This window comes from Lycium barbarum, chromosome 3 (assembly GCF_019175385.1).
Source record: "Lycium barbarum isolate Lr01 chromosome 3, ASM1917538v2, whole genome shotgun sequence".
NCBI classification, from domain to species: Eukaryota; Viridiplantae; Streptophyta; class Magnoliopsida; order Solanales; family Solanaceae; genus Lycium; species Lycium barbarum.
This window is the reverse complement of record NC_083339.1, coordinates 73,508,238-73,533,758: the sequence shown is the minus strand read 5'-3', so window position 1 is coordinate 73,533,758 and position 25,521 is coordinate 73,508,238. Positions and strand designations below refer to the sequence as shown.

At 38.5% G+C, this 25,521-nt stretch overlaps 1 pseudogene; it reads right to left on the bottom strand.

Annotated features, from left to right (window-relative positions):
• LOC132630958 (uncharacterized) overlaps window positions 1-25,179 on the bottom strand; it is a 49,819-nt pseudogene extending 24,640 nt beyond the window's left edge.
• Window positions 25,180-25,521: the final 342 nt, after the last annotated feature.

Below are 25,521 nucleotides of genomic sequence, written 5' to 3'. Positions count from 1 at the left end.
AATGCCAGGAATGACTGGTATGATAAGGACAAATAGGGATGAACAGAATATGTTTCGAAAATGAGAAAGGGGATTATGTAAAAGTAGTGTTTTTCAAAGGATACAGGAATAGCATGAGATTCCTCGTGCATAGAATAAAAGATGGGCACAGATTGGAGAAATGAAAGGAATACTAGAAGAAGCACTCAAGACAGACGTAACTCATTGAATATGAGTATAGGACAAAAGGGAAATATATAGCTATGAACTTAAGATGTAGTACAATGAGAAGGTGATAAGACAAGACCATTATTAAGACAAATTTGATATGATTTTGAGTAAGTTAGAAGTTAGCGTTGGGTATACAACAAGGATGAAAAAGCAGGAGGCATAAAAGAGTACCACGTGTACGTGACTTCACCTTGGAAACAGTGAAATCCTTAAAGGACAAGGATTGTAAATTTGTAAGACAACTGATGTATTGTAAATATATTAAAAGAAATAGATGATATCCGTTGGGATAAAGATAGTGTTATGAGAAAGCTTGAGACACTTATCATTAGAATATAAGTGCTACCGAACGGAGAATTTGAAACGACGATAAGCACTAGCTAATTACTGATTGGAATGAATGGAATGTGACTTCGGATAAATTGCTACATCAATTATATTACTCGAGTACCAACCATCAGATAAGATTTTGTACTATACCTCGAGAGTTCTCATCGCCTCGTGATTGTGCTGGGGTTTTATACATGGGTAACATAAGTTATAGATGATATAAATGAAGACATGGATGTGGTGCAGTAACCAAATATATTGGAAAATAATTATATGAATTTGAAAATTGGAAATGGGGGCATATAAATAGATAAGGATATAGGTACACCCTAAAGGGGGGACGCGGATGAGAAAAATGCAAGTGAAAGGATGTTGTGACAGGATGGTGGTGCCATATTGCAGGGGAAACTCTGGCGAAACTTTTGTAGAACCCCCAAGAATTTAACATTCGGGGACGAATGTTCTTAAGGGGGGAAGAATGTTACACCTTCCGTTTTGTTGCAAGGAGATTTTGGCTTATTGGCGGTGTGTACCTTCGATTCGGTAATTCGCACCATAGTTTTGGAAATGAGATATTTTACCTTGTATGCGTACAAGAGTATAAGTATGCATTCTTAACATTACAAGGGAATTAGAAGTGAAACGAATCGAATCTGAGCAAAACGGAGCAGTTCAGAAAAATTGTTGAAACCAGTCAGCATCGACGGCCCAAAGGACGACCTTGGACACATCGACGAGCCGTCGCCTAGCACCGTCGACAGGGTTCTGCAATCAGGCATCTTAGGCGGCAGTTCGACGGGGCATGTCGACGGACCGTCGACCCTGCTCGTCGACCCGCAGATCTGGAATTTTCCAGCCCTGATTATAAATATAAGAGCCTACGTTTTTATTCCATTCTTCTCCCAAAAACAGATCCTACATCTCTCTAGAACTCTCCAAAACCCTCCCTCTATTTCTACAACAAATCTATACCAAAAAAAAAAAACCAAGATCAAAAGCAAAGATAAAGGGTGTGTTCAGTATGGAGGAAAACATTTTCCGGAAAATGTTTTCCAATTTTCCCATGTTCGTTTGGTCAAAAAATTTGGAAAACATTTTCTATAAGAAAACAAGTTCCTCAAAAATGGGAAAAATGACTTTCCTAAAAAAAGTAGGGAAAATAAGTCTATAAGTGCATTCCACCAACCACCCAACCCCTCCCCAACCACTCCCACCACCCACCCCTTCCCCCACCCAACCCCCACGCCTACCCCACCCACCCCTGGCAAAAAAAAAATATTTTGAAAAAAAAGTTTTGAATTTTTTTTTTGGTTTTTTGCATCACTCCACCCACCCCATCCTCACCCCACCCACCTCTGCCCCACCCCCCAACCCCTCCCAAAAAAATTAATTTTGTTTTGAAAAAAAAGTTTTGAATTTTTTTTTTGTTTTTTGCACCACCCCACCCCAATCCAGCCCCACCCACCCCTGCCGCCAGCCTACGCTACCCGCCCTGCCCCCCCCCCCCCACCCTACCCAAAAAATAATAATTTTGTTTTGAAAAAAAAAGTTTTGAATTTTTTTTGTTTTGTTTTTTGCACCACCCCACCACCCACAAATTAATTTTGTTTTGAAAAAAAAATTTTGAATTTTGTTTTTGCACCACCTTACCCCACACACACCTGCCCCCACCCCCCACCCCCCCACCCCAAATTAATTTTTTTTTGAAAAAAAAGTTTGAAATTTTTTTTATTTTTTGCACCACCCCACCCCTGCCGCACTCCCACGTTGCCCCCACCCCTGCCCCACCCACCCCCTCGCAAAAAAAAAATTGTTTTGAAAAAAAAAGTTCAGAATTTTTTTTTTGGGTTTTTTGCACCACCCCACCCCCTGCCCCACGCCACCCCACCCACCCCTACCTCACCCCCAACCCCCCCACCCCCCCCCCCAAAAAACAATTAATTTGTTTTTTGAAAAAAAAGTTTTGAATTTTTTTTTTTTGGTTTTTTGCCCCACCCCCTCCAAAAAAAATTGAGGATGGGAGGGTGGGTGGTTATGGGGGTTGGTGTGGTATGGGTCCACACCGGGGGGAGGAGGGGATGAGGTGGTTTAGAAAATCCGAAAAAAAATTAAATACTTCAAATGTTTGGGGCTTGGGTGGGTATTTTCCTGAAAATGTTTTCTACCAACCAAACGAACATGAGAAAATAAGTAAGAAATTCACTTATTTTCCGCTACCCAAACGAACATGGGAAAATACGTAGAAATTCACTTATTTCCCAAGAACACATTTTCCTTTATACCAAACACACCCTAAGAGATTCATGTACTAGGAAGCCTATTAGGGTTTGTGAAGAGTAAGAATTTATTTGGCATTCATGTGGGGGATTTCATTCTAATGGAGTAGATTGACTCAAGTCTTGTTCCTAAGTGATTAAGGTGATTTTTATGTTTATTTCATGTTATTGAGAATATTGAGTGGTTAAAAGACTTGGATTATGGAAGAAAGTGGAAAATGAGCTTAAATATGGAAATAATGGTATGTTGGGTAGTAAGTTAATGTGAATCATGATTCTTAGTATGAGATGAATATAATCTCGTTATAGATGATGCTAATGATGTTGAGGAAATGTATGTGAGGAATAAATATGATGTTGTATTATAATTATGGTTATGGATATCCTTGGAGGGGAATTGTGAGAATTGAATAATGGTTAGCTTAAAGAGATTATTGACTAGGATATTGTGGGTGTTGTTATTGATGGTTGGGAATTGTTACAGTTGGAGAAAGTGGTTGAAACAATGGGGATATTGCCCAATTTTCGTTAGCTCTTAGTCGCTCCAGCTTAAGCTTAAGTATGTCTTCAATTATCTAATCTTAGTACGAATTCCCTTGAGGGTAGAATCGCAAGCTTGAGGGGCACGCAATTAGACGATAGAGTTGTAGAGATACAAAGGTATGTGAGGCTAGTCCCTTCTTTTTCCAAGGCATGATTCCTATGACATGACTTCCTTTGTTTTTCCATGACCTTCTTACATTCCGAAAACTATGAGTCTATGTTTATAAAGAGCCCCTCATGAGATAAAGATAAGAGATACGTTACGAATATGATAATGATGACGATCAGTCTAAGTCTAGAGATTCTAAAGCTCATGATATGATATTTTTATGAAGCTAATGATCCTTATACGATTCCTTGATGTTGCTCATTATTGCTAGACTCACCTTATAATGCTAGTCCCTTCAAGGTGAGGCATGATGATCACGACTACTCCATAATGGAATCGGGGGTTCTCAACCTTACGTACCCCGATAGTGTTGTAGTTTTTTAATTGATTTTTAATGCATTCTTTATGACAAGTACATGATGATGAGTAACACCGTGCCTAGATGGTCGGGCATGGCACCGCGAAGGCAGGCGACTTATGATTACACCGTGCCTAGATGGCCAGGCATGACACCGCGAAGGCGGGCGGCTTATGATTACCCCGTGCCTAGATGGCCGGACATGACACCACTAAGGCGGGCGTCTTATGATAACACCGTGTCTAGATGACCAGACATGACACCACTAGTGGGCGGCGTGTGATAGTTACCCGGATGCCGGTTAACGGTGATGGTATATTTGATATGCATAACATGTGTTTTCCATTAACAGCTAAGCAGATTATGTCTTCGCCTCATGTTTCATCATTTCTTTTTTATGTTAGTATTATTCATGCCTTACATACTCAGTACAATGTTCGTACTGACGTCCTTTGTTTTTGGGCGCTGTGTTCATGCCCACAGGTAGACAGGGAGACGGTGCAGACCCGTAGGAGCTTATCTTATCAGCAGGTTTACAGGAGCACTCCACTACTCCGGAGGTGCTACTTATGGTCATATTATTTTGTGTATATATTTGGGTATGACGGGGTCCTGTCCCGTCCTTATGACACAGTACTCTAGTAGAGGCTCGTAGATACGGATATGTGGGTAGTTGACGTCTTATGGATATATCGGTGTATATTTTGTATATCATTTTTGTATCCATGAGGGCTTATATATATATAATATTGTGTATGTTCAGGTTGGGTATGATGACTATCATAATCAGTGGTGCTTGGTAGTCAGATCCGGGTACTCGTCATGGCCCCCTAGTCGGGTCGTGACACTTATCTTCATTATTGAGTTGATTACCAAGAATTTTAGTAATTTCAAGTGAAGAAAGCACAGTTATGAAAGCGGTAAGTTAATTGAGTTTCAGCTGAGACTAGGGGCTGTTTTGGGTGATGTTTTGGAATGGATTTAATTATATTTTGATATGTAAGTATTGGTATTGTTATCATTGGTGTTGTTGTTGATGTTTGGGTTGAATTGGAATTTGAGGAATTGGTAAGTTTACAAAGGAAATGTTGTTCGAAATTCTTTAAGTTCCTTTTGTACTTGAATTGGATAGTAAGTGATGTAAATGGTCTAATTGTGGCCTATGTTTTCTTGATTGTAGACTTACGAGTTCGAGAAGTAGACATTGGACGATTAGATACGCTTCAAGGTATGTTAAGGCTATTCCTTTCTTTCATTTTGGCATGATCCTTATGACACGAACAAAAGAAGTAAACAAGCGAGTTCCAAAGACTCTATTCTTAGATGGTGTAGGGATATTCGTATTCTTGGCCTCCTATGTTTCATGTCCATAGCTTCCAGAAAATTTCAGAGTATCCTTTTATGAGTCTTTCATGCATTTATATAAATGTACAGCTATTTTCTTAAACCGCCTCGCGCTATAGTCGGCCGGGCAGGCACATAGATGTGCACACCACTGCAGTGGGCAGATTATAAGATTACCCCGGACGCAGGATGACATGAGATATGGATCGGGTTGTATGTTCCACAGCACCAATAGTTATACTATTATATATGTATATGATTTTTTAACGAAAGCATACATATCATACGCCACAGAGTCACTTTCAGTTATATAGAGTACACAGACACTTTCATAGATTGGATTAGCTATCCTGTTTCATATACCTTTCATGATTCTTATGTACATATTGCTCTTATGCCTTACATACTCGGTACATTATTCGTAATGACTCCCCTATTGCTCGGAGGGCTGCGTTCATGCCCGCAGGTTCAGGTAGACAGACAAGCGGTCCAACTCAGTAGGACGTCCACCCAGCAGTAGTCAGTGCGCTCCACTTGGTTCGGAGTTGCAGTCTATTTTTGGTATGCCATTTTGTTTATACGTATATATGGGTATGACGGGGCCCTGTCCCATCTTTTCAACAGCTTTATACTCAGTTAGAGGTCTGTAGACAGTTGTGTATAGTTGCGATGTTATGTAGCCCTGTCGGCTCTTATTTTGTTGTACAGCATATGTAGCAGCCTAGCCGGCTTGCACTGTTATTTCAGTATATATATATATATATATACAGGTGGATGTGAGTTCTTGATACAGAGCTCATGGTGTTGTTCTTACAGAGTCAGCATAATCCATTTATGAGTCAGATATAGGCCACCCTGTTATTCAGTGAGATCCAGGTACGAGTATAATAGTGTCTGATCAATATAGGTCAGGCACTCGTCATTACTCATCGGTTTGGGTCGTGACAGAAGTGCTATCAGAGCAGTTCTGTCCTAGGATTGTCTACATACCATGTCTAGTAGAGTCTTTTTTATAGGTGTGTTGTGCACCACACTTGTAAAAAGGAGGCCGCAGGACATTTAGGATGTTTTCATTCATTCTATCTTAGTGTCACATCCCAACCTCGGTGAGGCGTAATTGGCACCCAGCACCCTATTGGGGCCGAGCGAACACAACTGAAACTCGCATCATCTATGTCTCCAATGGTAAAATAAGGCCAAAAGGCCAACTATGAATATAATATCATGCATACGTATAAATACAATAGGCCTACGATGTCAACATATCCATTAACAAGACATAACTAAGCTGTATAAAGGAATCTGTCTGCAAAGCCTCTATGAACATGATTGAGGTACATAAGTCAGGATAGGGTCCCCGAGATAACCTTAACACAAAATACATATACAACCCAGACTCGGCAATGCTCCAGGAAGAAATGGAGCCCACCAATCAAAACTGGTACCTGAAAGCAGCCTACTGTGGAAGATCCTCGTCCCGTGTGTCTACACCTGCGGGCATGAATGTAGCGTCCACAAGAAAGGACGTCAGTACGAATAATGTACCGAGTATGTAAGGCGGAAATGTAATACAATCAACAGATGCTGCAAGGAAAGAGGAAAAGAATCAACCTGGCACTTCTGACTTACCGATGAGAATCTAGTACGCATGTCTCTTAATACTCTCATATCTTTAACTACATCTATGTACAATACTGTGATCCTGACCTACGTATCCTCCTGGTACTATCTGTCTAACTGATTAGCGGTAACTGCCCGACCGCCCATAGCACGGTGGTAATAACTGCCCGTTCGATTATCGCCCGACGGAAGAGCGCAACTGCCCGATTGATCAGTGGTAACTGCCCGACCGGCCATAGTTCGGTGGTAATAACTACCCAACCAGCCCTAGCATGGTGATAAACACCTATCTGCCCAACCGGCTGCAGCTCGGTGGTAACATCTGCCCGACTGGTCGTATACCAGTGGTAATTATAACCGATATCATAATCAACGTCTACAAGTAATCTCTATGCATTTCTAGTGGTCATCACTTAACCCGTAGCGTCTACATAATCTCATAAAACTTATAAGCACAGCTCAGGCCATTAGTACTTCTTCCCGCTTGATTAGACAATAACCAAATCCTAAGATACAACACAAACCTCTCTTCGAACATAAATTACCTCATTAGGGATCTTCTACTAGCACTCTATTCATGTCCTATAAAATATTCCTTAAGAACCTGTTCCAAAACTCGTTGGATTATTATTATTAAGTAACCATCATCATGAACACATCTCACCTTGAAGGAACGAAATTATAAGGTGAGATCATCATCAATGAATAACATCAATATCCATAAAACAAGTTCAATGATATCACAAGAACATCGAGAACTGTAAGCTTTTGTATTATAGAAATAGGGTTATTGAGTATATCATATATAGGTTCACAACAAAGGGATCATGCCTTAAGAAAGAAAGGTTTAGCCATAACATACCTTGAAACTCATTTCTCGACTTTCCAACCGACCTCCCGTCTTGCAATTTATTTACGATCGTTCGTAGTCTCGTAATCTACATATAAAACCATTCATACTATTGTGAGGCTCACCATCATACAATTGTCTCATGCCTTTAATTTAAATCCATTTAAAATCTGCTGAAATTCAGGCGGCATCTCCCCTGTTTATATGCCTAGCCCGAAATTACAATCCAGTAACCAACAACAACAACAACAATACCAACATCAACAAACAATATTATCAATACCAATATATTCCATAAACATCTCACACGATGTTTTATCCAATTTCTCAACCCATAAATTCATTATATGTGTTATACCCCATTTTAACCGGGTTGATTTAGGAGTATGACGTATTGGTGATTCCTATTTGTTTTATTTAAGGAGTCGCCACCTAATTAATTTAACGATGAATTAGGACACCTAAATGTTAACTAAGGTAAAGTTAAAACTAAACCTCCATTAATAGTCTGCTTAACCAGTGTGATTCTAGGTAAGGGCTCTATATTATCCTAAAGGGAAGGGTTAGGCATCCTTTAGAATCCGTTAACTTACGGTTATCCGACCAAACTTAAGTTAATTAATTAGGGCTAAAGATGCAAATATAATATTTAAAATTAAAGAAAATAGCTTGTAAATACTGCTAAAGTTTTAAAGAAAACATAAAATGTTGCTTAAGATAAGATTTAGAGAAAATATAATAATTTGCATAAAATAAGATTTTAAATGCCATTTCGAATAAAACTTATAAAAATTGTCAAAGCTTTAAATACTAATGCTTTTTTAAAATAAGATTTGCATAGAATATATAAATAGAAGAAAACGCGGGTTTGTGGAGTGTTTTAATAAACATTTTAAACAACTCGAATGGTGAGATATTAATAATTCTTTTTTGCGATTTAAGAGTATAAACAAAAATACAAAATAGCTAATGTGAATTTTAAAATAAAACTTATATTGTATCAATATGGTGATGTAGAAATGCTTAGACTTATTTTCTTTAAATATGATGGAAAAGGGACATAAGTTTCCCTCCTTTTCATTAACTTTATTAATTATGCTTAGCTAAAACGATGTGTGATTGATCCAGCTTGAATTAGTTTCCTATAAAATATATTTGAGTTTATAGTGACATATTAATGACGTCTTGAAACGTTTATGATAAAAATATATAGTCATGCCATTTTGCAAATCAATCATTCCAAATAAAATATATATATTAGACGTTATAAATAGTTTTAACATAAAACGAAGATAATAAAATTTATGGAATTGATGGTTAGTCTTCATTAAACTAACTACCCGTTACTAAAACTAAATCTACTAATTCATTAGGATTCATCTAAGTTAATAAAAATAAGATAAGATTAGTCATACAAAGCAAATAAAAATACACAACAATAAAATAAGGAAGAGAGAGGAAGAAAAGATGAAATGGATCTGGTCCATCTTAAGGCCCAACTGCTGGAACTGTGCGCGTGATTGGGCTCAGGGCCAATAAATTTTATATGTTGCTGCTACGGGCAGTTGTTGCTTATTGGGCTTTGGCCCAGAATATTTTATGTCTTTCTATTATCTTTGCTGCGGACTGAGAGCTGGGCAGAGAGAGTATTATGCTGTTGGGCTTTGGCCCAACACCGAATGCAGAAGGAGATGAGTCCAAAGGACCCATATACGAGATTCATGCGAAAAAATGAAAGAACAAAATTAGTACATAATCAATAAGGTTGAGCAGGTAAGAAAAATACAAATTTAAAAACAACCCCACGGATTATATGTATACTATGTATATCTAAGTATATTTCATGTATACACATTTATAAGGGTGTATAGAAGGTTAATATTGAAAGCTTTCGCCCTCGTCTTCCCGTTGTTGCCCAAGTTCCGAGGGATTTCATGAATCCCAGGCATGGCTAACACCGGGGAGGGTCCAAGCTTGATCCATAATGACCAATCTAACCTCCCTATTAACGTGCTTCAGTTAAGTAACCGGTAATATACATAGATATATATACATAATAAAACCCGGTATATTTACAATGTAAGAGCATATAAAGAAACAATTAACAGATGCGGGCGACATAACACGCTCAACGGAACTGAAATTTTATTTCTGGATTAATTAGCACGCCCACTAATGGCCATACATCTGAACTTCTTCACAAATAATGCCATGCATCAGACCACTCAAATTAAACTCAGGCATTCAAATGTGTTACCAACAACCACCATTAGAAGCTTACAGTTTTAAACAAACGATTGAAACACGAAGTGTCAATAGACCATTGGAACATCGAATCTCAGAATTTCAACAGATTCAACAGAGAAGACTGAGAAGAAGGTAATAACTAAAAACAATAGGTTTATATCGAAAATGTTTTAGGCAAAAAAAATGAGTGGAGTTTTCCTGAACAAAGGGACATGGAAGCACATCCCACAACTCGAATATGGTAAAAGATCAGATAAAAAATATGGTGACTCAAAACTTGCGGGTTCACAAATGCTGAAGTTAAATCGAAAATCCTTTTAATCCCCTTTTTTTTTAAAAAAAAAAAGAAGACCCATTCTGAGACTTATGATATTACAACAGCAAACCAAATGGCATAGGCTTCATATTTGTGAGACTACAACAGCAAACCAAACAACAACCCATTTAAGAACAATTCTTGACTCAAGCAACTCACCACAGAGAAAACATTTTTGTATGTCAAACCCCTAGGTCGCAGATGAATCTAACTCAATTTTAAAGGTACAGACATGTCTCAGGTAGTTAAAATCAATTCACACACTAGTTTAAAAAAAAAGACAAAGAGCTGAATACACTAATCATGGTGTCGAACAGGAAAATTTATATATTACCTAATGTATATTTAACCATACTGATCAAACCCAACACCCATTAATCCAGATTTTAATTTGACAATTGATAGGCTGACCAATAAAGTCTTCAAACACAATGTTTCAGTTTGAGAGATAAGACAAACTCTTTTAAATTTGGACAGGTTAGAATCTCAACCGAACATATATCTGGCTTAAGGTGACATAACATATTTAAGGGATTTTCAATAGAACCAATTCAAATATCAATTTGTTGTTATAACTAAAGTGCCTAACTATGCATTCAAGTATGAGAGGAGAACAACCAAATTTTAACTTTTTGAGCATGTTGGAATATGAGGGATAAAGTAGCTAGAATTCCTTTCATTTCAATTCCATAAGCCCATCAACCACTGACTCGAACTTGAATCATTGATTCAGACTAGACGTACTAATGAATCAAATGATGAACCATATAATCATTTTATTAAACATATAGTGCAACAAACAACCAGTGAAGCATGACCCAAACTGTAAACACATGGACAACATCTATAAACACATGGTTAAACGACACTCAAACCAATCGGGTCCGCAAGCACCCCAACGATTAACTGACTGATTTCATGAAAACTAACAGATTGACCAACTACTTCAATAAATGGCAAATGACCAAACTAGTCATGATTGAGCAGATACTGTTAGCAATTAGCGATTTCCAGGGGTTCTAAACTTATATCTATTTGCCAAAATTAGTTAGGTATACTCGTGTGAACCAACATCAACATCAAACAAACCAATTAATCCACATATGGTCAACAACCAACAACTTAACAATAATAATTAAACCTAAAGCAGACTTATTAAGACTAATCCTAGACTAATCTTAAACAAACGCAATCAAATATTAAACATACATATATAAATAGTAAATTGAAGGCACTATGCTAAAAGGAGGAAACGTTACCTTCTTCGGGTGCAGCGAAGTGGGTACGGGGCCTCGATATCCACTCGAACACTCTCGAATCCGAGCTTGCGATGCTCGGATTCAAAGAAATATCAATGCAAATGAAGCAGAAAAAATTAATTTAGTATTCTTAACTCGATATTCAGAACTATCACCACTACAGATTCAAGATCTTTTCCTTTTAGGGGGTTTTTTGGCCACTGGAAAGCTTGTTATTTTAGGGGATTTTTGGGATTCAAAGACTTAATATTTAGGGAGATTTTTTTGCGATTTCGAAAGCTTTGATTCTTAGGGGGTTTCTGGGTTCCAGCTCTGTTTTCATAAAAGGATTCTCGCCCTTGTTTTTTCCCTCCCTTTCGAATGATTCATCTCTCCCTATTTATAGGGTTTGGTGTTGAATAAGAGAAAGAGGGCAGGAGCGGAAGAGAGAGAGAAAGCAGGGGACAGGGTGAAATGGGGGCGGCAGAAGCGTGGGGGAACAGGGCATGGTGGGAGTGGCAGAAGGCGTGGGAGAAGATGGGCGAAAAGGGAGAGAAAGAGGAAAGGGGGAGGGGGAGGCGCGGTGGAGAAAAATGGGAATAACTTGTGTTAATATAAAATATGCAATTATTAGTGCTCAGATAAAAAATGGCGTTGTAATAGCCGTGCAATAATATTTCGAAAATCCACAGGAAATAAACACTATTATTTAATTATGCAAAGATAAATGTGATGCGTGTGCGTAAGCTGGTAAAATGCCGGAATGATAGAATTGTGAATTATAATAATAATAATAATAATAATAATAATAATAATAATAATAATAATAATAATAATAATAATAATAATAATAATAATAATAATAATAGTAATGATTGCTAGTAACTGCAATAGAATAATGAAACGCCGGTATTGATAAGAGGCTAATAATTATAGTAAAAAATACAAATATATATTTTATAATTTTCCAAAAATATTAGAAGCGTAAACAGGTATTTCGGAGGAGAGGCGGGACAAAATTGGGTGTCAACAACTTGTCCCTCTTTGCCCGGCAATGATGAAAAGAGTTGTCGGGCAAAGACGTTGACTCAATAGCCTATTTTGTCCCGGCTAAAGGGAATTTGGGAGGATTATGACCGAACTCCGGTCTCTGAGTTGCCTACATATCTCAGGTTGTACGAGAATCAGGTCGATTATAGTTCTGGGACAACTACGACACCTTATAATTAACGATTGGCGCGAATCTTTGCAAAATATTGTCCCAGTGTCAAATTAGGACGACATTGCGTATGATAACAGAACTTGAGAATTTTGAAAAATTGAATTGCTGGAATGCAAAAGAATATTTGTGATTAGAGACGAGTGTTCGAGGTAGATCTTTGACCCGTGTCGAGAAGTCTGATTATCCTTCCCGACAAATTGCCCCAGTTCGCTGCCGAAGAAATAGTTCCACGATTTGATGTGTGATGCCAACTTCAATATTGTTCAAAGCCACCAGCTAAAAACAATTGTTAGCAATAAAGAAATATATGTGTAAATAAGACAAGGCTGGGGAAGTTTACACTTGTAACCCCTGTTTCGAAAGTTGAATCCACAATATACTTTGGAGATGAATTAAAATTATGGCTTCCAATTGAGTTGACATCGAGATCCACTTTAACGAGAGCTAAATCCACATCCACTTTATTTTAAGGAAATATAAATCTATATCCACTTTCACTGTACATAATATAAATCAACATCCCCTTCCGAATTGAAATTTGAAATACCCGCATTATAAGGTGGGTGCCTGAATCGAAATTTGAAATACCCGCATTATAAGGTGGGTGCCTAGATTGAAATTTGAAATACCCGCATTATAAGGTGGGTGCCTAGATTGAAATTTGAAATACCCGCATTATAAGGTGGGTGCCGGTGGGTGCCTGAATCGAAATTTGAAATACCCGCATTATAAGGTGGGTGCCTGAATTGAAAATTTGAAATACCCGCATTATAAGGTGGGTGCCTAGATTGAAATTTGAAATACCCGCATTATAAGGTGGGTGCCTGAATTGAAATTTGAAATACCCGCATTATAAGGTGGGTGCCTGGATTGAAATTTGAAATACCCGTATTATAAGGTGGGTGCCTGGATTGAAATTTAAAATACCCGCATTATAAGGTGGGTGCCTGAATTGAAATTAAATCCACATCCGTATTATATGGTGCAAAAAATAAATCCACTTCTACTTCCACATCCGTATTATACGGTACAAAAAATAAATCCACTTCTACTTCCACGTCCGTATTATACTGTGCGAAAAATAAATCCACTTCTACTTCCACGTCTGTATTATACGGTCCAAAAAATAAGTCCACCTCCACTTCCACGTCTGTATTATACGGTACAAAAAATAAATCCACTTCTACGTCCGTATTATACGGTACCAAAATAAATCCATATCCACAAATAAATCCACATTCACTTCCACAATGTAAAAACAAATCCACATCCGCTTTCCAACGGTGCAAGAGCATAGATCCACCTCCATCTCCACAAACTTTAAAAACAAATCCACTTCCCCGTCCACAATGTTCATATGAAATTAAACGATTGGAAAGTGAGAACTTATAATGAAAGTTTTTGGAAGCGATTTGACCGATTTCAAAAATTTGTCCCAGTTTCAAGCTACTAAGACATATGAATTTAAACAGTGGGAAGACCAAAATCTTATATAAAAATCCTTATGTATCTTATAGGAACCAAAATAGTTGGACAAACCGAAAATATTGAAAATTTTAAAATAGAAGGGCCGAACCCGCCTCGGGTTGCCTACGTATCCCAAAGGAATCAGGCCAGACGTAGTTCGTGAACAAAATAAGAACTTTTGAGTTTTGTTTTAATAAAAGGGAGGGTCGAACCCTATGTGGGTTGCCTACGTATCCAAAAGGAAATCAGGCCACACGTAGTTCCAACCACAAAACAAAGACACTGAAATATTTGAAAAGAGTGGCCGAACCCGATATGGGCTGCCTACGTATCCAACAGGAAGTCAGGTCAAACGTAGTTCGTTACACAAAACAAAGACACTGTCTTAATTTAGAAAGGCCGTAACAAAACATAGAGGCAACATGACAAAAGAAACTAAGTGTTCTAGCTGATGCCTCCGGCCTATTACAAAAGGAAATTTAACTTAAAATACTGAAAACTCCCGGTGGACCGGGGCTAAGATAGAAATCCAATTTTGCAACTCAGGTCCTGGCTCAGCAGCCTATAAGGTCAGTATTTCAGCAAAGTCTTTGACTACCACAGCATTATCATCTTCATCTTCCACGAACAGGTTCTTGATCCCCTCCACAATATCATCATAGGCAACTTCAATGGTCAAATCTGAAGTTTTGAAGCTGGCAGGTTTTGAGAAAGTTTGATCAATGGTAGGAATGGGTTTTGGCAGTGGAATCTCCTTCCTTTTATTCTTTCGTGCTTTCTTCATTTCTTCCTCAGTTGGTTCATAGCCCAAACCAAATGTAAACTGTTGTGCAGGGAGAACGACTGGCTCAAACCGCCCATTTAATGTCTTCCCTAGCCCAAATCCAGGTTGGTACCCATTTTTCAGCATTTCCTTTGCAACCATAATTGCGGCGCATGACCTTTTAAATTCTTGAGTTTGACACACTTCACCCACTTTAGTGACATTCACAACCTCCCAAGCATGGTAAGTTTCTCCATCGAACCCTCCTGTTGCCTCGATGAATGGGATGGACTGCTCTCGATAGATAGACGTGTCCCCTTCTCCATGTATACATATTTGTTGTTGATCCCACTCGAATTTGACAGTTTGGTACAAAGTAGATGGTACAGCTCCAGCCAGATGGATCCACGGTCTTCCTAACAGCATGTTGTATGTCGTGGAAATATCAAGTACTTGAAAATCCATAATGAACTCAACAGGCCCAATCAACACTTTCAACTCTATTTCTCCAATAGGACGCCTTTGAGCCCCATCAAATGCTCGAATATTCACATCACTTGTCTTGAGCTCACTAATATTATATCCGATCTTCTTCAGACTTGTTAATGGACAGATGTTAAGTCCAGAACCCCCATCAATCAACACTTTAGCCACAAACCTGTTACGACACTTGACAGTTATATAGAGCGCTTTGTTATGCATGCATCCTTCTGGTGGGAGTTCTTCATTATCAAAGTTGATTCGATGGCTGTCAAGTACACGTTCAATCATCCCGGCTAACGCCTCACTAGTTGTTTCGCTTGGAACATATGCTTCATTCAAAATCTTCAAGAGTGCATTTCTGTGCACATCCGAACTCAAAAGCAAAGAGAGAATAGGAATTTGGGCATTGGTCTTTTTCAACTGATCCACAACTGAGTACTCACTAGCCTTAATCTTCCTAAAAAATTCTTCTGCTTCTGCTTCTGCTTCTGTCACGGCCCTTTTGGGAGGTACATTGGTTTCCTTAGCTTGCCCCAATCTAGCTAGCTCTTCTGGAGTATAGCATCTTCCAGACCTTGTCATTCCTGATGTCTTAATCTCCATCACAGCTTGTTGATAATTCCACGGTACGGCTTTAGTATCGAGCACTGGTAACTGATTTGGTGCTTGAACTACTTCCACAGGCATCGACGAAGCTCCTAATATCTCAACAGGTACACAACCCCTTATCACTACAGCCGGAGAAGCAACGGCTACAAGACCATGATCTTCCACGCTATCCACAGGCACTATGAATTCGGCTGGATCGTCATCATTTTCATCTATTCCAATCATATTTATCGTGGCCCCATCATGGGTCGGGAGTGGATTGTTAACCACATTTGGTGCCGGTTGTTTGACCATGATCTGTTTTGCTTCAATAAGATCTTCAACCTTATGTTTCAATGCGTAACAACGATCAGTGGAATGGCCTTTTACCCCCGAATGATATGCACATGTTTTAGTGGGATCAAAACTTCTAGGTAGTGGATCCGGAATTCTACCTTCCACAGGATATACTAAGCCTGAAGCTTGCAGTCTTTCAAAAACAATGCTCAATGGCTCTCCCAATGGTGTGAAATTGCGAAACGGTTTATTTGGGCGAGGTGCGGATGCATTGTTTGGATGATGAGATTGTGATGGTGGAGCTCGATATGTTGGTGGTCGTGGAGCTCGGTATGTAGGCTGGGTGTTGTAGACGGGGTAGGAAATTTATGATGATTGAGGCGGGTAAGATGACAAAGTTTGGTTGTATGGATGTGACGAATATTGGAAATATGGTGAGTGGAGAGCGTTAGAATTGTATCGCGGAGGTTGTTGATGGTGGTATGAGGTGCTTCCTAGAGCCATTACCGCTGCCGCGTCCTTTTCTTTTTTCTTTCCATTTCCGAGAGCACCAGTTTGTATAGCCCTACTAGTAGACTGTAAAGCTGCTAGACTTGTTATTCTCCTTGTCTTAATGCCATCTTCGATCATGTCTCCAGCTTTGATCACTTCTGCAAAAGTTTTTCCGCCCATTGTCATCAAACGTTCATAGTACTCTGGTTCTAGTGCCTGAATAAAGAAAGTAACCATTTCTGTTTCCTCCATGGGCGGGTGCACCCTAGATGTTTCTTCCCTCCACCGTATAGCATATTCTCGGAATGATTCGGTTAACTTCTTCTTTAACTTTGTAATTGAGATTCTGTCAGGAGCGATCTCAACATGAAACTGGTAATGATCTACAAACGCATTTGCCAAGTCATCCCAAGTACGCCATTTGGTTGTATCTTGTTTGGAATACCATTACAAATCTTTTCCACTCAAACTCTGATTAAATAGTTTGACTCTTATCTCTTCGTTCTTCCCCACACCAATCAACTTTTCACAATAGACCTTCAGATGGAAGAAAGGGTTTCCCGACCCATCAAACTTCTCAAATTTTGGAATCTTGTAACCTGGTGGCAATTCTACCTCAGGAAATGCACATAACTCTTCATATCTCACGCTTTGGTTACTACCGAATCAACGCAAACTCCTCATAGCATCTTCCAAACTTTTGAGCTTTCTATTTATCATTTCATCATTAACTGTCCTTGCCTCATTTTCGACTTCGACATAATGATCAACATCTGTGCGATATTGTCCTTGGATTTGTGTCATGGGCGGAGCTGTGGTATAAGTATACACTGGCGGAACTTGATGCGCATTGGTAACATCATGTGTCGGCGGTATGAACTGAGCCTTTGAAGAGGCGGCTGTAAACAAAAGAGGAGCATTTTGAGTAACTAGGTGGGCAATGGGTTCGGAATGAGCTGGTTGAGAAGTGGTAAAATAGTTTGCTTGGTTAAGTTCATCCAAATTTGGGAATGGAGGTGGCATAGGCAAAGTCTGACGAACCCCGTGAGATGGAGTCATATGTGGCGGAGTTTGAGAAAATGACTGATTTTGAAGTACCATGTGACTTAATTCAGCAACTCGTCGCTCCAGACGAGCAATGATCTCCAAATGTGTTTCTGGTTCATTAGAGGATGTGGGATCACTTGTGATCGGTAAACTAAGAGATGGCTCAGATGAAGTGGTTGCATTGATCAAACTTTGCTCCATTTTAGAACGAGTCTTTTTAGTTAACCAGGTGATTAGTGATGAGTCAGAGTCTGATTTCTTGGCTCTAGACCGTGTGAAATATGGATGCTCCGCCAGTTCCCCTCTAGCACAAGTCAACCTTCTTGTTTTTTAAAAATAAGTTTGAAAGAAAAAAGATAAAATAAGAAAAGAAAAAGAAAACGAGTCAGTATACGGTAAGGACATATTTTGCACAAAAACACATTATTGCACATAATACATCGCGTTCTATAATGCAAGGGACCTCTTTATGCCAGAGGTAGGCCTAACGAACATTTTGAAGGACAAACATGTCTTTTATGTATCATTCCATAACTCTTCCTAAAACTAATTTACAAGAATAATAAAAATTTATTACATGCCAGTTTAATAATACAATTCAAAGTTAATCTAAGATATCTAACACTTCATCTCTACTAATTTCTTTTAGTTTTCTTCAACCTTCCGGCATTAATTGGATGCTCCACGCCAACCTGCAACAAAATGTCAGTTTTCCTGAAATATTTATCTATAGAGTACTAGGTCCACATATTCCACATATTTGTCCTTCAAATAATGCACATAGATAGTGAGTAGTGTCACTTAGAGTCATAGACTCATTTGGACATTTGGTAAGGTTGACTAATGAACTTAATACACCAAGGGTATTAAGCTTCCTAGGTTTAAAATGATACATGTCCTTACAAGGTTTTGGTTTCGCTCTACCCTAAGTAGACTAAGAGTGGGTTTACTAGACACAAGGTTCCCGAGCGGACTGCTCGAGTGAGAAGGCTACGCGGTCCCCGTTATTCGGGCACCCCGCGCATACGCCGACTCTCCTAAAATTTTGGATTTTTGAAGAAATTTGCGGGTGCGCAAAACACACCTCGCGTGTACGTGTGATAGTGTGAGTTTTCCAGAAATGGAGGAGATATGAACGGAATGCCAGTTTAAGGAAAATAGTAATAGACATATTACATAGAAAAATGCACATAAGGAATGGAACAATAATAAAAATACTTAAAAGCATATAAAGCAACGATATAGGCAAAATAAAGCAAAACAAACAAAACCTCCAACAAATTATTTATTAACCTAAGTTGTTATGGTTAGAGCCTAAAGTCCCCAGCGGAGTCGCCAAGCTGTTATACCCCATTTTCACCGGGTTGATTTAGGAGTATGACGTATTGGTGATTCCTATTTGATTTATTTAAGGAGTCGCCACCTAATTAATTTAACGGTGAATTAGGACACCTAAATGTTAACTAAGGTAAAGTTAAAACTAAACCTCCATTAATAGTCTGCATAACCAGTGTGATTCTAGGTAAGGGCTCTATATTATCCTAAAGGGAAGGGGTTAGGCATCCTTTAGAATCCGTTAACTTACGGTTATCCGACCAAACTTAAGTTAATTAATTAGGGCTAAAGATGCAAATATAATATTTAAAATTAAAGAAAATAGCTTGTAAATACTGCTAAAGTTTTAAAGAAAATATAAAATGTTGCTTAACATAAGATTTAGAGAAAATATAATAATTTGCATAAAATAAGATTTTAAATGCCATTTCGAATAAAACTTATAAAAATTGTCAAAGCTTTAAATACTAATGCTTTTTTAAAATAAGATTTGCATAGAATATATAAATAGAAGAAAACGCGGGTTTGTGCAGTGTTTTAATAAACATTTTAAACAACTCGAATGGTGAGATATTAATAATTCTTTTTTGCGATTTAAGAGTATAAACAAAAATACAAAATAGCTAATGTGAATTTTAAAATAAAACTTATATTGTATCAATATGGTGATGTAGAAATGCTTAGACTTATTTTCTTTAAATATGATGGAAAAGGGACATAAGTTTCCCTCCTTTTCATTAACTTTATTAATTATGCTTAGCTAAAATGATGTGTGATTGATCTAGCTTGAATGAGTTTCCTATAAAATATATTTGAGTTTATAGTGACATATTAATGACGTCTTGAAACGTTTATGATAAAAATATATAGTCATGCCATTTTGCAAATCAATCATTCCAAATTAAATATATATATTAGACGTTATAAATAGTTTTAACATAAAAGGAAGATAATAAAATTTATGGAATTGATGGTTAGTCTTCATTAAACTAACTACCCGTTACTAAAACTAAATCTACTAATTCATTAGGATTCATCTAAGTTAATAAAAATAAGATAAGATTAGTCATACAAAGCAAATAAAAATACACAACAATAAAATAAGGAAGAGAGAGGAAGAAAAGATGAAATGGATCTGGTCCATCTTAAGGCCCAACTGCTGGAACTGTGCGCGTGATTGGGCTCAGGGCCAATAAATTTTATATGTTGCTGCTACGGGCTGTTGTTGCTTATTGGGCTTTGGCCCAGAATATTTTATGTCTTTCTATTATCTTTGCTGCGGACTGAGAGCTGGGCAGAGAGAGTATTATGCTGTTGGGCTTTGGCCCAACACCGAATGCAGAAGGAGATGAGTCCAAAGGACCCATATACGAGATTCATGCGAAAAAATGAAAGAACAAAATTAGTACATAATCAATAAGGTTGAGCAGGTAAGAAAAATACAAATTTAAAAACAACCCCACGGATTATATGTATACTATGTATATCTAAGTATATTTCATGTATACACATTTATAAGGGTGTATAGAAGGTTAATATTGAAAGCTTTCGCCCTCGTCTTCCCGTTGTTGCCCAAGTTCCGAGGGATTTCATGAATCCCAGGCATGGCTAACACCGGGGAGGGTCCAAGCTTGATCCATAATGACCAATCTAACCTCCCTATTAACGTGCTTCAGTTAAGTAACCGGTAATATACATAGATATATATACATAATAAAACCCGGTATATTTACAATGTAAGAGCATATAAAGAAACAACTAACAGATGCGGGCGACATAACACGCTCAACGGAACTGAAATTTTATTTCTGGATTAATTAGCACACCCACTAATGGCCATACATCTGAACTTCTTAACAAATAATGCCATGCATCAGACCACTCAAATTAAACTCAGGCATTCAAATGTGTTACCAACAACCACCATTAGAAGCTTACAGTTTTAAACAAACGATTGAAACACGAAGTGTCAATAGACCATTGGAACATCGAATCTCAGAATTTCAACAGATTCAACAGAGAAGACTGAGAAGAAGGTAATAACTAAAAACAATAGGTTTATATCGAAAATGTTTTAGGCAAAAAAAATGAGTGGAGTTTTCCTGAACAAAGGGACATGGAAGCACATCCCACAACTCGAATATGGTAAAAGATCAGATAAAACATATGGTGACTCAAAACTTGCGGGTTCACAAATGCTGAAGTTAAATCGAAAATCCTTTTAATCCCCTTTTGTTTTAAAAAAAAAAAAAGACCCATTCTGAGACTTATGATATTACAACAGCAAACCAAATGGCATAGGCTTCATATTTGTGAGACTACAACAGCAAACCAAACAACAACCCATTTAAGAACAATTTTTGACTCAAGCAACTCACCACAGAGAAAACATTTTTGTATGTCAAACACCTAGGTCGCAGATGAATCTAACTCAATTTTAAAGGTACAGACATGTCTCAGGTAGTCAAAATCAATTCACACACTAGTTTAAAAAAAAAAAGACAAAGAGCTGAATACACTAATCATGGTGTCGAATAGGAAAATTTATATATTACCTAATGTATATTTAACCATACTGATCAAACCCAACACCCATTAATCCAGATTTTAATTTGACAATTGATAGGCTGACCAATAAAGTCTTCAAACACAATGTTTCAGTTTGAGAGATAAGACAAACTCTTTTAAATTTGGACAGGTTAGAATCTCAACCGAACATATATCTGGCTTAAGGTGACATAACATATTTAAGGGATTTTCAATAGAACCAATTCAAATATCAATTTGTTGTTATAACTAAAGTGCCTAACTATGCATTCAAGTATGAGAGGAGAACAACCAAATTTTAACTTTTGAGCATGTTGGAATATGAGGGATAAAGTAGCTAGAATTCCTTTCATTTCAATTCCATAAGCCCATCAACCACTGACTCGAACTTGAATCATTGATTCAGACTAGACGTACTAATGAATCAAATGATGAACCATATAATCATTTTATTAAACATATAGTGCAACAAACAACCAGTGAAGCATGACCCAAACTGTAAACACATGGACCCAAACTGTAAACACATGGCAGCGAAGTGGGTACGGGGCCTCGATATCCACTCGAACACTCTCGAATCCGAGCTTGCAATGCTCGGATTCAAAGAAATATCAATGTAAATGAAGCAGAAAAAATTAATTTAGTATTCTTAACTCGATATTAAGAACTATCACCACTACAGATTCAAGATCTTTTCCTTTTAGGGGGTTTTTTGGCCACTGGAAAGCTTGTTATTTTAGGGGATTTTTGGGATTCAAAGACTTAATATTTAGGGATATTTTTTTGCGATTTCGAAAGCTTTGATTCTTAGGGGGTTTCTGGGTTCCAGCTCTGTTTTCATAAAAGGATTCTCGCCCTTTTTTTTTCCCTCCCTTTCGAACGATTCATCTCTCCCTATTTATAGGGTTTGGTGTTGAATAAGAGAAAGAGGGCAGGAGCGGAAGAGAGAGAGAAGAGCAGGGGACAGGGTGAAATGGGGGCGGCAGAAGCGTGGGGGAACAGGGCATGGTGGGAGTGGCAGAAGGCGTGGGAGAAGATGGGCGAAAAGGGAGAGAAAGAGGAAAGGGGGAGGGGGAGGCGCGGCGGAGAAAAATGGAAATAACTTGTGTTAATATAAAATATGCAATTATTAGTGCTCAGATAAAAAATGGCGTTGTAATAGCCATGCAATAATATTTCGAAAATCCACAGGAAATAAACACTATTATTTAATTATGCAAAGATAAATGTGATGTGTGTGCGTAAGCTGGTAAAATGCCGGAATGATAGAATTGTGAATTATAATAATAATAATAATAATAATAATAATAATAATAATAATAATAATAATAATAATAATAATAATAATAATAATAATGATGATTGCTAGTAACTGCAATAGAATAATGAAACGTCGGTATTGATAAGAGGCTAATAATTATAGTAAAAAATACAAATATATATTTTATAATTTTCCAAAAATATTAGAAGCGTAAACAGGTATTTCGGAGGAGAGGCGGGACAAAATTGGGTGTCAACAATATGATCATTTAATGACTTTTCTTCCGTAAATGAGCTTAATCCAATATTAATAAGGAAAAATTCATACCTCACTTCCACTAGAACTGCAATCTCCTCAATATTCACCTTGAATCCAAGCCAAGTTTCGCCACAATACGATATTATAATCACAACTATACGCTGTTCGGACCTAAATCCGGAGATTTCACTTAATTTGCGTTAAAATCTTATGGGTGAAGGTTGGGAGAACTCTCCACAGGTTTTGGGAAGTGTTTGGGGGTGTGTTGGAAGGAAAATGAGGGGTCAATCCCCTTTTTATAATGCTCCTAGAGTCTGGTCTGACCGACTCAAAATTTGCTCTACGCGATCGCGCCACCTTAAGGCATGTTCGTGTAAGTCGATCTCCACCGACTTAAGATTGTTCAACGCGTTCGCGCCACTCCCAGGCATGTTCACGCAGAGTTATTCCCTGCACTGACAACCCATCTTAAAATACTCATAATTGTCTATTCTGATGTCGGGTTGGTGCGTGGTTTGTTGTGTTGAAAATTACACTTCATGAACTTCACTTTAGGCTTTTGCTTTGCTTCAAAACTCATCATATACTAAAAGATATTCTTTCTCCAAGTTGCCAAAATTGCCCTTCATATTTTCTCTAAAGTTCCAACAAATTTAATTTCCTTAAATCACTCGTCCTCCAAACCTTCCATAGCTTATTATATGAACTTTAACCCTCAAAATCATAAGATAAGCGCATATAATCTCACATACCTCCTGAAAGGTAGCTCGAATTTCAACATGTGAAACTACGGGATGTAATATCCTCCCCCCCCCCCCCCTCTTTAAAAACATTCGTCCTCGAATGTTAAGCTTTTAGGGATCTCTATGGAAATTTCTGCAGAGTTTCCTCGGTAACTATAATACTACCAAACCGTGACACAGCAATCCAAAATATTCAACGCCACACCGGGCCACCATAAGTAATAGTAACTGTATAGCCACACATAAATAGTAATTATACCTGTATCAGCATAGGGTAGCTGCTCCTGATCCTGGTGCCTAGTCAAAGCGTATATACGGTTCTGACGGTCGCCAGAGCTAGACGCTCCACCTCTACCTCTGCCTCTGCTAACTGATGTTTGAGGGTCTCGTTCTGGGAAGCGTACCGAGGAAGCTAAAGCTGCTACTAATCCAGTGGGCCGAGCCATAACACCTCTATTATTCATCGGGAAATCCCACATATAGTGATCTGAAACCCCACATGTATAACATACATTAGAGCCCTGACGACATCGTCTAGAATGGGCTTTACCACTCTGAATGTATCGTGGAGGAGGCATCTTCATCTGTGCCGATTCTCTCCGGTGCTGAAAATTCGAAGCTTTCGAATTTTGACCTAACTCAGAATAAGCCGACCTCTCATAGCGCGGCATCCGTGATGGTGAAATAATACTAGTAGCTAAAAGTGGGGGCCTAAAATTACCCCTGACATCTTCTAACTGACTAGAAGATCTAGCTCTCTTAGTCTGGCCCTCATTCAAATCCTCAGACTGTCTTCTCTTCTGATCTTCTAGATTTTGAGCATATGCCTGGATATGGGGAATGTCCATACCATCAAGTAAAGCAGTTGTGGAACATTCATTAAGTAAATGCGGCTCGAGTCCGGCCACAAACCCGTGCACTCGGTCTTCCATTTCTGCTACAATAGTGGGAGTATACCTGGCCAAAGAGTTGGACTGGAGACTATACTCCCGCACGCTTCTGTTCCCTTGCCTAAGAGTCAAGAATCTGTCTACTCTCGCCCGACGGACCTCTGGTGGCAAATAATGTCTAAGAAAGGCATCTACGAACTCCTGCCACACGGGTGGGGGTGCATTAGCCCCTCTGGAAGACATCCAAGCATTATACCAATACACAGCCACATCTCGTAATCTGTAGGAAGCTAACTCTGCTGACTCGGTATCTGAAGCATGCATCACTCGCAATGTTCTAAGCATTTCGTCAATAAAATTTTGTGGGTCCTCCTCTGGTTTCGATCCAAAGAACTCTAGAGGGGCCAAATTTAGAAAGTCTCAGACCCTAGCACTAACGGCTCTGTCACCGTAATCTGTACCCTACTGCTGGGCCTAAGCAGCTACTATCAAAGTCAACAACCGAATGGCCTCTCATACCTCCTAACCCAAGGCATCAGGTGGGGGAACTGGGGTTGCTGGAGTTCTTGTATGCTCCTCTGGAGCGGTTGAGGTATAAGAGGTCCGGGATGAAACTTCATTCTGGGACCCGCCTTCCTCTATATCTACCGGCAGCTCCTGCTCAGTCTTTCTTCTGGCCACCGCCTT